This window comes from Manis pentadactyla, chromosome 14, assembly GCF_030020395.1.
Source record: "Manis pentadactyla isolate mManPen7 chromosome 14, mManPen7.hap1, whole genome shotgun sequence".
NCBI lineage: Eukaryota > Metazoa > Chordata > Mammalia > Pholidota > Manidae > Manis > Manis pentadactyla.
Genome location: NC_080032.1, coordinates 91,234,395 through 91,247,287, shown reverse-complemented (window position 1 = coordinate 91,247,287; position 12,893 = coordinate 91,234,395). Strand labels below are relative to the sequence as shown.

Sequence of the window (12,893 nt, the reverse complement as noted above, 5' to 3'; positions counted from 1 at the left end):
CAAGCCCCTTCGCTGAAGCCAGCTCGAACAAGGTCTTGTTCCTCTGAACCAGGAGTCCTGTCCGAAACATACTGTCCCCAAAATAGATGCCTGTGTCTAAAAAATTCTTCCAGACACGCGGCCCTGCGGTCCGAGTCTCCTGTTAGTGTGCCTACGGTCGTGCCTCCTCACTCACTGAGCACGTCTCTCTGCGCCAGGCAATGTGCTAAGCGCTCCACGCACATCAAGTCAGAGCGACCCTGTGATGCGCATTATTACCCGTTTTACATGTAAGAAAACAGACTTTCTTTGAGAAGCAAAGTAAAATGCCCGAGGTCACACACATCCCAAGGGCAGACCCCACATCTGAGTCCTGGGGGGCACCATTCCAAGCACGTGCTCCTGCCTGACGGGGCGGGGAGAGCCAGGCAGCCTTCATGCAGGCACGCGGCCATGGCCATCGCGGGGCCACGAACCCACCTGACGCTCAGCTGCTGCGGTCCTCGGGGCGGGTGCCAACGGGTATCGCCCGCCCGGGCGCGCCCTCGACAGGCAGTGTGGGATTAAAGGCATGTTGGGAGAGGCCGTTAGCCTTTGCCTGCAGCCCTGACGGCCTTGCGGGGGGCACTTTCCACATAGGATGAGTAACAGATCCATTTGAGTTTTTTAGAACTCCTCCCCCAATTTACCCCTTGTTAACTGTAAATACCATTTAAAATTAGCATTTCTAAAATAATTTCCTGGGGATGATTTTCATTGTTAGGCTTCTGTTTGTTTCATTGATGTACGGCCCATGAAACTCATCCATTTGTGTAGGAAAAGAGAAAAGCGGATGCAGGCTGACCCTTTAATGAAGCACAGGTGGCTGCCTGGTACCTACTGAGACGTCCAAGCCCAGCTCTGATGGGCCAGCACTGCCGGTTCTGCCAGAGTATCTTCTAGAATAATAGCAATGGCATTAAATAAAAATGCTTTGTTCAAAAACACATTTACCTTTTCAGGGCAGACGGGGGCAGGACGCGACTGGAAGGCCGCTCTGGGAGGCAAGGGAGTGATGAAGACAGATAATAACTACATGTGCCCTAGAAGCCACTGGGTTTTTAACTAGAACTGTAATTACAGGGCTACCAGAGCTGTGCAGCATATGGTTAAGGTTTCGCCAGCACTTTTATTGTAATATTTAGTGAGATTAGTCATTTTAGTTACTCCCTTTCTATGCCAAAAATGGAAGACAGCTGTTAGTGCTCTAAAAACTGTTTTAAAGGTTAGTTCTCTCTGTTTGTCAAGTGCACTTGGGGTGGGAGAACCATACTTTAAAGCTCGTGCCCTTCAGGAGGTGGCAGGACGGTCACCTGCCCTGCTCCGAGCTGGCGGCGGGGAGTTCTGCGTGTGGGAAGGCGGGCGTGAGTGCCACGGAGCACCTGGGTGCACAGGCGTGCTGATTCCCAGCTCTCCCTGCAGAGGTGTTCCTGACGCACCGATCGGCCCGAAACCCGTCCCCTGAGCCAGCGAGCCCCGCAGAAGCCCTTCGCCGCAGGGCCGTGAGGGCGGGTTGCCCCGTGTCAGGGCCAGCCGAGAACAGGACGCAAGCAGCCTCTTCTGTAAGCTGGGCCTCTTAGTGAATCAAGTCAGAGTCCAGGGCTGTGCCTGGCCTACAGGTATCCATTCTCCAAGGAATAACCCTTAAGGATCTGTTTCCATTAGAACACTAGGTATCTGTAGTCTAACACCCCAAAAAGTTTGAAACTTACTTAAATTTTAAAGAAAGCCCGTGTTCATCATTAGTTCTGAGTTCCAACTTGTCAGGTTGCTCCAAGAGGTAGTAACAATTCTCTTCTGTGGCCATTTTGAACACTCACTTTTCTATTTCAGAGGCACCCAGTTGCTCGATTCCCCCACTCAGTCGATGATCTAATAGGAAACCTCATGTGCTGCTTTGCAGAAGGGGTTTTAAGAACTCAGGGAATGGCCCCAACCATGTTTACATATATTCCTTTGGGGGTTTTGTTTTGCCCCAAGGCTCTGACTCGTAGTAAGGCTGCGCTCTGCCGTGAGGTAAGGACCTACTGACTTGAAACAAATCAATGACCAGCACAAACCAGCACCTAAGAAACGTCGGCACAGATAAGATGCGCGACTCAAGTCCCTTTGAGAAAAGACTCGTGGCCCAGCTTCAAGGGCTGTGGAGAGCTGACAGCCACCAGCCGTCAGCTCCTTCAGCTTTTGAGCCAAGGTCATGCCCTTCCCAAGGCCCCAGACAATAACTGAGCGAGGCAGGTGCCATTCCCACCCATGGAATATTCGTCCTTCAGGCCCTCTTTGTTCCAGACTCTCCATGGGGCCGGCAGAGACTGTCAGTCTGCGTGCAGGTGGCTGGCAGCCTGTGCCCGATGCCTCCCCGGTTAACAGGTGCAGCCCTAACTGTCTCTCAGAGACCACCTACCTAACTGTAACAGCATCACAGTGCTACAGAAGTCAGGAAGGGGCTGGACAGGGTCTCTGTGCGTGTGAGGGCAAGTGGGGGTGTTAGAAGGGTCCTGAGGTGCCCCAGGGGAACTGTGAGGATTCAGGAGCTTTGGGTTCCACTGCCTAAAATGATACCTGCCCTGGGAACAAAGGCAGGAAAGTTCGGGAACCAGTGAAGGACACACCTGGGCAAACCAACCCCATGCAGGCCACAGCAGAGGGCGCCTGCAGTGCCGGCTCCCATCACCCCTCGACTGGGGGGACGCTGCAGTGATCGGTGGGGAAAAGCACCTGTCTGCCCTCAGAAAGGCTCAGCTTGAGCCCTGCTTCCTCTCTGATGCCCTTGGCACTGGGCGGGTCCCGTCACCTCCCAGGACCTCCCTGCCTGTTGGGGATGATGTTATCCTGACCCGCCTCACCAAGCAGGCACAGGGAATCGGGGGAGAACATCTTATTGGCCGAGCAGCCCTAGGGGGAAGCAAGCTCCTGTCACCACCCCACAGCTGAGGGAGCAGGGAGCACGCGTCCTGGCGGCTGCAGGACCCCACGCCACCCCAGGCCCGGAGAGCGCGCCCGGCTCACCCTCTCTGTGGGGTCAGCTCCCGGCTCCCCAGCACCATCCCAAGTCTGAATACTTGTGCTCAAGGTATGGTTAGCAGAGCTGTGAATGTGAATCAGCTACTCATTTTACTGTTTTCTTCTTGGAATAGTTACAGTTTAATTTGGTGATCCTGGCACAAAGTACACACTCACTAAGTATTCATTAAATTGAACTGAATTGATCCTTTAATTATTTATGCTATTGGTCTCTCAGTGCTTTGTGACAGAACTGACTGCCTGATCCCGTCCACCCTGTTCTCCAGAGGGGATGCCGCAGCCCCTGGGTGTTAAGTGACATGTCAGCCACTCCCTTCGCCAGGACAGAATGACTTGAATTCAATGTAAATGTATCGAGAGCATGAAAATAAATATTCATGGGCTTTAGATTATCTTCAGTGAATTTCATCCAGAAAAAGTTACTTAAGACCCAAGGTGTTTCTTAGGGTGAATGATCTCAAACATAGTTGTCTTCCAGGCCCTGGGTGGGGAGATGCTGCCTTTCATTTTGTTTTCGTTGCGTTTGCTTTCCCTGCTCAGTATCCCGCCCCTGAGTCTCTTCTGATAAAAGGGAACCACCCGCCCACAGGACGGTGACTCTGGCCGGAGCCTCAGGGTGGCTGCGTGACCCTGGCTCGGGTGACCGACCCGGAATATGGATGCAACCCCAGCCGGGCGAACTGCAGGGGCACACAGAGGGATGGCAGCGGGGTTCTCGTGTCCCTGCGTGGGGTCAAGACTGGGCCTAGAGCTGTGCCAGTCAAAGCCCCTTTTCCTCACCACACAGAGGTCTCTGTGCAGAGGGAAAAATGAGACAAAATCCCACAGGGGGGTGAGGCAAAGACAGGGAGCGGGGACAGAGGGGAGAGAGAATCAGGGCGGGGAGGCCAGAGGGGGCAGAGGGGGGCGGAGAGGAGGGGAGAGACTGCAGTGCGAGGGGAGCTGCGGGGGCCGAGAGGGCTCGGGAGGGGGCAGCCGGTCCTCCGCACGGGGTGTGGATGCCCTGCAGACAGAGGGCAACGTTCCCGCATCATCACACCGGCTTATGGGCTGAACCTTCGAAGAATTTTGAGAAAGTACATTTTCTGATTGAGAAAAAAATACACTTTTCTAGACTAGAGAGAAGATATAATCATAGACTAATTTTAGGATCATGACCTTGAAAACTCCTGAAACACTGTGGAAAACACGGCAACATTACTATTTTTCTATCTTTTACAATGAAGTAATTAAGATGCCTCCCTGAGAAGGCACATGTCTGCGTCCCCACCAGGGCCTTGCCCACAGACCCTTGATGAATGGCTGTTAACTCAAGGTGGGTGGGGGGACAGGGTGAACACACGGCTCCCGGAGGCTCTCTCGCAGCGCCGAGGGAGGTGGCACTTCCCATGGCTTTCCGGCGGCCTCTTCATGGACCCTTTCATCTTCCGGCACCCACCTCCTCCCCCTTTCCCTGTTTCCCATTAATAAAACCTGCCTTCAAATGACAACCCACCTCCTGCTGCTGCCCTCATGGCCTGTTCTTCAGGAGGGGCAAAGCGAGAAAAGCTTCAAAATCCCAAAAATGAATGCTTAGCTCCAGAATTTCTGGCCTGAGCGAGCCAAGCATCTGGATGGGGACCAGGAGGCAGGGTCTGCTAGGTGGCCACTCAGCGCCAGTCCTGGGTGACAGTGGTAAGGCTTCAGGGTTCAGACTCAGAATTCCTGAAATCCTGGCCCCAGGGCCCCAGGAAGATTCCCATGCGTTGGGTCTGATTTCACCCGTTTATGCTTCACACGCTTCTTATACGGAATATGTGTTACCTTGGCCGTGTTGTGCCCACTGGAGTCACAGAATGTTTCCCAGTGCTTTTAATGTCCACCCTGAGAAGAACAAATTTATGACTATTTCACAACTCCAGAGCTTCTCAGAACCTATGAACAAAATATTTCTTAATAATAAGCTAACACACAGAGAAAGAAACAAAAAAGGGTGCCAACAAAAAGGTGCTCATCGGTGAGCAGTTCCAGCCACACCGAAGAACCCTCTCCTGCCTGGACCCCCCGAGGAGAGGCGCAGTTTTCTCAGAGGGTGATCGGATCTTCCTGTGTCATGGCCAATGCTCAGCTGCTTGCAGCCCTGGGGGACCATCGGCGGCCCACTGCCTCCATGACAAGGCTGCTGTGTCCAGATACTGAGAAAAGGTACTGTGGTCGATTGCTAATGTCTGCCCGGGTTCAGAATAAGAACGAGATCAAATGCCATCAGTTGTTTTTGCCATGAGCACTCACTCACTCTTCTCCCAGTATTTCCCCTGGATAAACAACCTGTACCCCCAGGTCAGCCCATGTACCTTGGGCTCAGAGCAGAGCTTAGGTCCAATCTAGGCAAACAGCATTTCCCAGTGCTTCATCTTACATGCTCTGGATGGCCAGATGACTCCATCAGAGGCAGGGAGACTTCAGCAGAGATGCTACAGTAAAACATCTCCCCCTTTTTTCCTGTGGGATTTCAACTTGGAAAGACTTTATAGTTCCCAGTAACTACCCTGCAATCATAGAAGAATAGAATCAACCCAGAGGAAGTGGAACCAAAATTGACAAGCATAACCCCTCATGGCCCATTGCTGAGCAGGATACAAAGCCAGACCAGAGCTGTACTTTGCATTGTTTAAGCCACTTGGGGTTAGATGTCTATCTCATTTGCAACCAGAGGGAGCCTGACTGATATAGCCATTAATGCTATTTCCTCCCCTGGCTGTAACCTTTCACTAATAAGTTTTAAAACTGATTAACATAAGGAAGAAATCAAACAAAAATTGAGGATAAAGATTTGTTGATGGAGTTTTGGGAGTCTTTCCCACATTCTGGGATCCCAAGTGCCAGAGAACTTCTAAGCCCTTCATACAGGGAAACAGGAGCTTAAGAAGGCATGGACCTTGCCCCAGTCTCACCTGCTGACACCCTACCCCCACTCTGAGAAGACGGGGCATGACTGCATAGGAGGAAGCCCGAGGTCCAGGGCAGGCGAGTCCAGCACAGACTTCCACACAGTCCATGAATATTCCTGAGCGCCGCCACTTGCTAGGCCTCAGCAATGAGCTGGGTCTAGAGAGGAGCTAAGATACAACCAGTGGCGTCTAGGCATTCCAGCTACGTGGCCCCAGCCCTGGTGAGGAGAAGCCGTGTGTCCGGGTGAGTGGTCAGAGCTCCATGCGTAAGGATGGAAAGCAGGCCCCGGAGACTGTTCTCACTCCTAACAGCCCATTTGCACACGATACTCTGTAGGGAAGACGATGTCTTCTTGGCCTTTGTAGCAGCAGGACTTTGCCAAAGGGCACCTTCCCTGGCCCACACAGTCTGTCTCAGTGTCTCCAGAGCTGGTTCTCAAAGGTGCCAGTATCAGATCCCCTAAGGAGGCTATGAAACCCCATGTCTTTATGGCATCGCCATTTCGGGGCCCCAGCAAGGCTGGGAGAAGCAACAGCAGCTCTCTGTACCCCCTGTCTCAGCACCCTCCCATCTACTCTGACTCCCTAATACACATCTCCACGCAGACCCTCTTCTCAGACCTGCGATAACTACTGGGCACCTCCATTTGGCTGTAATGTGAGCATTTAATGTACACCTTGTCCTAAGCACCTGCTCTTCTTCATCCCAGTCACCGTCCCTGCTGTCCCCAGGGCAGCCTGATCCCAAAGCCTGGCCCAGTCCTCGTCCCCTCTCCTCACCCACAACTCCACATTTCCCAGCAAGAGACGCATCCTATCAATCTCTCCTCTCACCCCCTTCCTTCCTCCACCATCAGCATCAGTTTGGTTGAATCCACTGCTCCTTCTCTTGGGCTCCTGTTATTCTGACTAACGTCCCCACCTCCAGTCTTACCTGCTGTAGTCCAGTCTCCACAGTTATGATTCAAAAATATGATCACGTATCCCCTATTTAATAAGACCACACCGTCCTAAAAAATAAAGTCCTTCATGTAGGTCACCAGACCTTTCATCATCTGACTCTAGCTTCACCTGGTGACAGCTGCCCTCCTGCCCTCCGTGATCCGTACCGTCCCAGGTGCCATTCTCCTAGGGGAAAACGCCCCCTACTGCGGGATTTTACATGTTCTGGCTGAACCGCTCTTTCACTGCCTCCGTCTACCCTCTCCCAACTCCACGTCACCATTTCCATCCTGATTACTCTCCCAGGAAGTCCTCCCTGGCAGCCAGACCCCAAAACCTGTACTGGTTTCTCTAAACTGTGCTTCCCTAGAGTCTCTGACTTACCCTAAACTCACTTGAATCCACTGAATGGAACTGCCTTCTAGACTCTGGAAAATCATTGGGATCCAGAGCGTGACAAGCTTACTGTTGCATTCCTGGGGATTAATACAGAAGCTGACACAAACAGGACACCCAAAGAGATGAATCAAACCAGTGAATGAACTAACAGGGTCTCTTGAGTGCGCAAAGGTGAAGCAAAGGCGTGCACAGATCAGCACGTTGATGGCACAGGCATCTGAGCTTCCATGCTCACTCTCTGACCCTGTGCTCCATGCTGCTTCCCAGTCATCACGTCTCTGTTTGTGACAGGAGGGTCAGGCAATGCTAGCGAAGGTGATGGCCCTTGAAACTAATTGTAATAACCCTGCACAACTATGCCACCTACAGCTACGGGGTGTGTAAGAAACCACTAGATTTTTAATTATCTGTATATATAAACAGTCACAGAGAACTGGTAAGCTGTAATTCCTAAACACAACATCTCTTGCTGCGGCTGCTGTGCTACACGACTGTGCGGGGCCCTAGAAGCCAGGTCTGTGCGTGGTCCTGGCCCTCTCACCCTAGCAATCAGATCCAGGAGGGACCCTGACCCACATGGGCCCCAAAAGACCTTTTTCTCCCAAGAGCTGGGATGCTGGTGCCGATCCAGTGTCCCGATGGGAGTCATCTGCGTGACCTCTAGATTGCCATGAGCCTCCCCGTCCTAACGCCTACTTCTACTCACCCTCAGAGCCTGTGAGAGCCTTCAGGACCACTCTCACTAATTCTCTATTTCTTAAGTCACTCTCTGTAACTTCCCACCAAAAGAACTTCCTAAGTCATACTGTGTCGCTGTGTCACTAAAAGCTATGCACACTGTGCTTTCCTTACTGGTTCAAATTCCTCAGTGGCCACATTCTTTATCAGCAAAGGCATTTCATCCCATGAGTCATACACTTTATTAGATCAAAGGGAAATCATTCGACTGCATCTTGTTAGACGTCTAAATTTCAAGAAGAGACAACTTTATAAGAAAGTCTTTCCCAACCATTTTAAAGGAAAATACTTTACACCGTGAGCACTCACTTTAACGCTCTCCTCAGAGCCTGGGCTGCGGGACCTACTGCAGCCAAACAGAAGCATGTGGCCTGACCGCACTAAACGTCTCATGTGCCAGGGGAGCGATCCCCCCAACGGCACCCCTAACAGGCGTGTCCCAATCCTGAGCACAAAGGCTGTGGGGTGGTTGATCAGGCTCTGCCGGCAGCCACCGACCATGCACACGGCCGCTGCACTGCAGCACCGACACATAGCATCCTGTCAGTCTGGGTGTGCATCATAGTGAGTCAGTATTTTATACATTACGGAATGTTCCCCGTAAGTCTAGTTCCCGTCGTAACCACACCAAGCTATCACGTTATCGACGGTGTTCCCTATGCTGTACCGCACATGCCGGGGACTGGCTTATTCATGCCCGGAAGCCTGTGCCTCTTCTTCCCCTTCCCCTGCTCTGCCTACCCACCTCCATCCTCTCCCCCTTCCCCGGGCATATTTTGAACATTGATGCTTTTCTCAGAATCCTTTCTATATTGGAAAACTTTAGAGCAAATTCAATTTTATAATTTAAAGCAGGCATTTAAAACACAGTGATAAGCCAGTATGAAATATTTCTATATTCTGAAGGAGTAATAAGTCTCTATTAGCTTATAATTATACTGTATATACTGCTATTTATACTCTTATGCTATTTATGCTACAGGATCTTTTAACTGTCCTTAAAACAGACCTTTCTGTATCATACACACAATCTCTAAGTAGTTGAAAAGAGAAATTCAAACTCCAGAAGCTTGAGTGAATATTTTAAAAACAAATGCTCCCCCAAAAAATCTTTCATTGCTTTCTAATAAACAAGAAAGTAAGAAATTAGGTTTATTAGATGTTTTCTTTGATAATTTAGGTTTTGGTTCAAAAATACTTCACATACATAGAAAATTAGATTGTGCTAAGCAGCATAAAAAATAAAAGTAATTTTAAACTCCCAGGTTTTATGTACAACCAGCATTGTCCGACCTGCCCTTGAAACTTCTGCACACAGAGAAAGACAAAGGGACACAGGCTCCTGCAGCACCCAGCCTGGCCGGCCCACCACACCCACCTGCCGGCAGTCGCCCTCACTTCCACAGCAAATGAACTTCAACGATACTTCTTACTATTACCTGTGGAGTATACAAGTAGCCAAAATTCTCATCAAAGTGTTCCTAGACACAAGAGCATCCCTCCTACCTCACTGCAGGAGTCCCACAGAAAGGAACCTGGCCGTGGACCTCCCAACGAGGGGACTGCTCTTTCCACTAAGAGCATTAATGCCCAACACTTTTGAAACATTACCCGTTCACTCGAATTTAGGGAAATAGTTGTGACCAGAAAGTCCCAGCAAATCTAATGGAGTCCCCTTCAGAGAGCAGGGACACTGCCTAAAAACAGTGGTTTACATTCCATCTTGAAACTGAGATAAGGCAAGATGCCAACACTCAACAGAGGCCCCTTGGGAGCGCCAGGAACACTCCCGTCCCTGAGAGAGCACTGGGATTTGAGCCGTGGAATTTTCCACCATTTATTCTTTCATTTTCCATCTTCTTTACTTTCAAGCATCAATTGGCTCCTGTCAGTCACAGCTGTGTAGATCATAGGGCTTTTTTTATTGGCATATGACATATATATTATTCATCTATTCAGTTTCATCTGCAGGAAATCCAATAAAGATACAATTTCACTTTCCAATGAAGTATTTAAAGCTGTTTTTTCCCCATGAGATACTGGGCAGAAAACTCCATCCATGATCTACAAGGTATAAAACTTGTATGCCTATCAGAGCATGCATGAATTTGATTTTATTAAAATAAAGGCCTGCTGTTTTCCTGTTGTGCCTCACAGTGCTTGTGTTTAAATATGTAGCAAATTCAATGTTTTTATTAATTTGGCAAATAATAGTACAGAACGCCGTGTGCTTTCCCTGGCAAATATTGACTTAAAAGGATGCTGTTGACATCTGCATTACGCCCTTGACAGGAAACATGTACACATGGCAGGATTTGTTTTCCTCTAACTGTAATACAGTGGTGCAGAAAATTCAAATGGTGATTATGCATCAAGTAATTACCTTTGCTTCTGGCTATTTGATCGAACTAGGACCTAGGTTAAGGTCACTGTGAGTGGGGCTTAGCAGGCCCTCTTGTTGCTGGAGAAAATGACCCGTGCCAAAGTCAGCATGCGCACCCCTTCCTGACTGATGGAGGCCAGCTCTGAGTCACAAAATCCCATATGAAAAGAAGGAAGAAAGTGACATGAGCATTGGTACTGAGGTGCGTATCAGCCTTGTGCATTTGCTAAGCAATAGGTTAATTACATGACATGAGGATGAACCTTTCTCTCTTCCCGGAGACAGCTCCCCACCTCTCTCTGTAAAAGGGCTGTGGGAGACACAGGAAGAAACGTCCACCTGTCCCCCAGCCCTGGCATCCCCACGTTAGACCTGCCTCTCCATGGTGGAAGAACTAAGTCCTTGACTAACACCCATCATGAAAACACAGAGCAAAAAGTGATATGAGGCCCTTGCCCTCTGTCAAAAGACCAAAGTTACATTATAAATGAGATAGTCCCATCTTCATAAGCAGAACAGAACTTCCTCAACATGTCACAGCCATCTCATTAACCTGTCATCTCATCATGAGTGATCATGGTTATTTAGAGTCAGAAGCGAAATATGGAGGATCAGGCTGCAGGCAAGTGGAGACATGTGCCATAAAGGAAGAGCTAGGTGCGTGCAGAGAACGATCACTGGACATACCTGAGCACTTACTTCATAGGGAAGAAAATGCGCCAACTTGAGCAGGGATTTAACCCCGTCTGGTTAGAATGCCAAATACCACATAAACAATTATTCTTATTTTTTTCAGAATCCATCCATCTATTGGGTTTAGAGCTTTTTTCTTTTGCCCCTGTACTGGGTTTTATTTCAAGGCTTGGTAAAGGCACCTTGCAAAACTTTTTCATATGTAAAAAGGTGCAAATTTCAACTTCTTTTATTGTTTTTAAAAACTCACTGATTCTGAGTCAATTACAAGGAAATTGTAATTTGTGATGATTCTGTCCGAGTTCCCCCGGAGTGTACCACTGAACTCACAGCTGCACATGCCAGATGACAGACTGAGAGAATTTCTGAACTGTCCCATGCCGGGGCACAAGGGGGTGGCCTTGCAGTGGCTGATGTTGAAAGACCTTAAATTTGAATAATACAGTGCGCCCTGAACACACACCAACAACATCACACCCGTGGGGCGCGTGGTCTGTTCTGAGCCTTGTACATGAGTCTGATGTTTACTTGGGGGTTCACCTTCCTATGTCCCCACTTCAGCTCATGCTCATGTTCCTTTAACCTCCTTGTCTTTGTCTGCATGAACATGTTGGACAAGGGAAAGGATCTGGAACCTTCTATTGCTTAGTGGAGGAATTTGTATTATTGTTGGGGGAAGGGTTTGCTAAATGGGTATTTTCAGAAGTAAAGTGGGAGGAAGGAGAAAAGGAGTGGTTATTTCCTTCCCCTGCTTTTCCCAAAATGTTTTGAAGGGTCAGCACACCTGATGTTTGGTAGATAAATAAAAACAGTAATGGTATGTGACTTGTTTACCCCTGCAAACAGGGTCGGGTAGGGCAGGAAAGGGTAAATAGGGCGTGATAACTCAGCCTAGGTCCACACAGCGTGAAGTAGGACATGCGGTGTGTAGACCGCTAGATGTACAGAACTAGAGAGAACTCTAGAAATCAACTGGTTCAGACCAATTGTTTTACAGCTTAGAAACAGAGGTTTAAGGACAAGAGGATCTTTGCCCAAAGTAAAAAAAACTGAACAGCTCAGGTTAAAGGACAACAATAATTGTAAGCACTTTTAATAAGAAAAAAATGAAAATGCAAATTTTACATACTGGCAATTTTCTAGCTGTGAGCTGGAGCAAGTCACTTAACCTCTCTGTGCCTCAGGTGCACTGTCTGTAAAACTGAGATAATAATAGTGCCTACTTCCTAGGCTTTCCAAGAATATCAAATCAGCTAAGACTTGTAAACTACCTAGAACAGAACCTGGAATGAATAAGTAATTGATAAGCACCAACTTTATTTTTATTATCATCACTACTACTGATCATTCAGTGAGGCCCTTTCTTTGGTGAGTGGGGTCTGTCGAACTGAAAGCTCAGCCCACTGGACCACCAGGCCAGCTGCAAGAAGGCAGCATTTAAGGAGACACTGGGCCTGAGTCTAAGGTGAGGAGTAGGAAGTCTCCTTTCCATGACTAAGAGTTGCTCCTTAAAAACACTGAGGTAGCAACTTTCATGCAGTACAAAAAATCTCCAGGAGAGGAATTGAAAACCCAGTCTTTCTTCAGTCCCAGTTTTGACTAAGCCACTTCCTCCCACTTGGTGGTTTCCATATCTAGTGTTATTAACAAACTTCACCTGAATTGTAAAGATTAATGTATTTAAAAACACTTTATGACCTATAAATTGAACAGAGACTGGTACATTCTTAAAAGCACAATGCATTGCAATTATAAAGTGTTTCTCT

The 12,893-nt window shown here is 48.7% G+C and overlaps 2 long non-coding RNA genes across 12 annotated transcripts in view; both read right to left on the bottom strand.

The window, feature by feature from the left end:
* LOC118914542 (uncharacterized) overlaps positions 1-12,893 on the bottom strand; it is a 79,948-nt gene that overhangs the window by 29,230 nt on the left and 37,825 nt on the right. The gene's annotated exons all lie outside the window — the stretch shown is intronic.
* On the bottom strand, positions 4,879-12,888 carry LOC130680684 (uncharacterized). Its single transcript, XR_008993736.1, has 2 exons — positions 5,376-12,888; positions 4,879-5,249 (listed from the first exon to the last, which is right to left on the bottom strand). It is a non-coding gene; the product is annotated as an uncharacterized LOC130680684 (long non-coding RNA).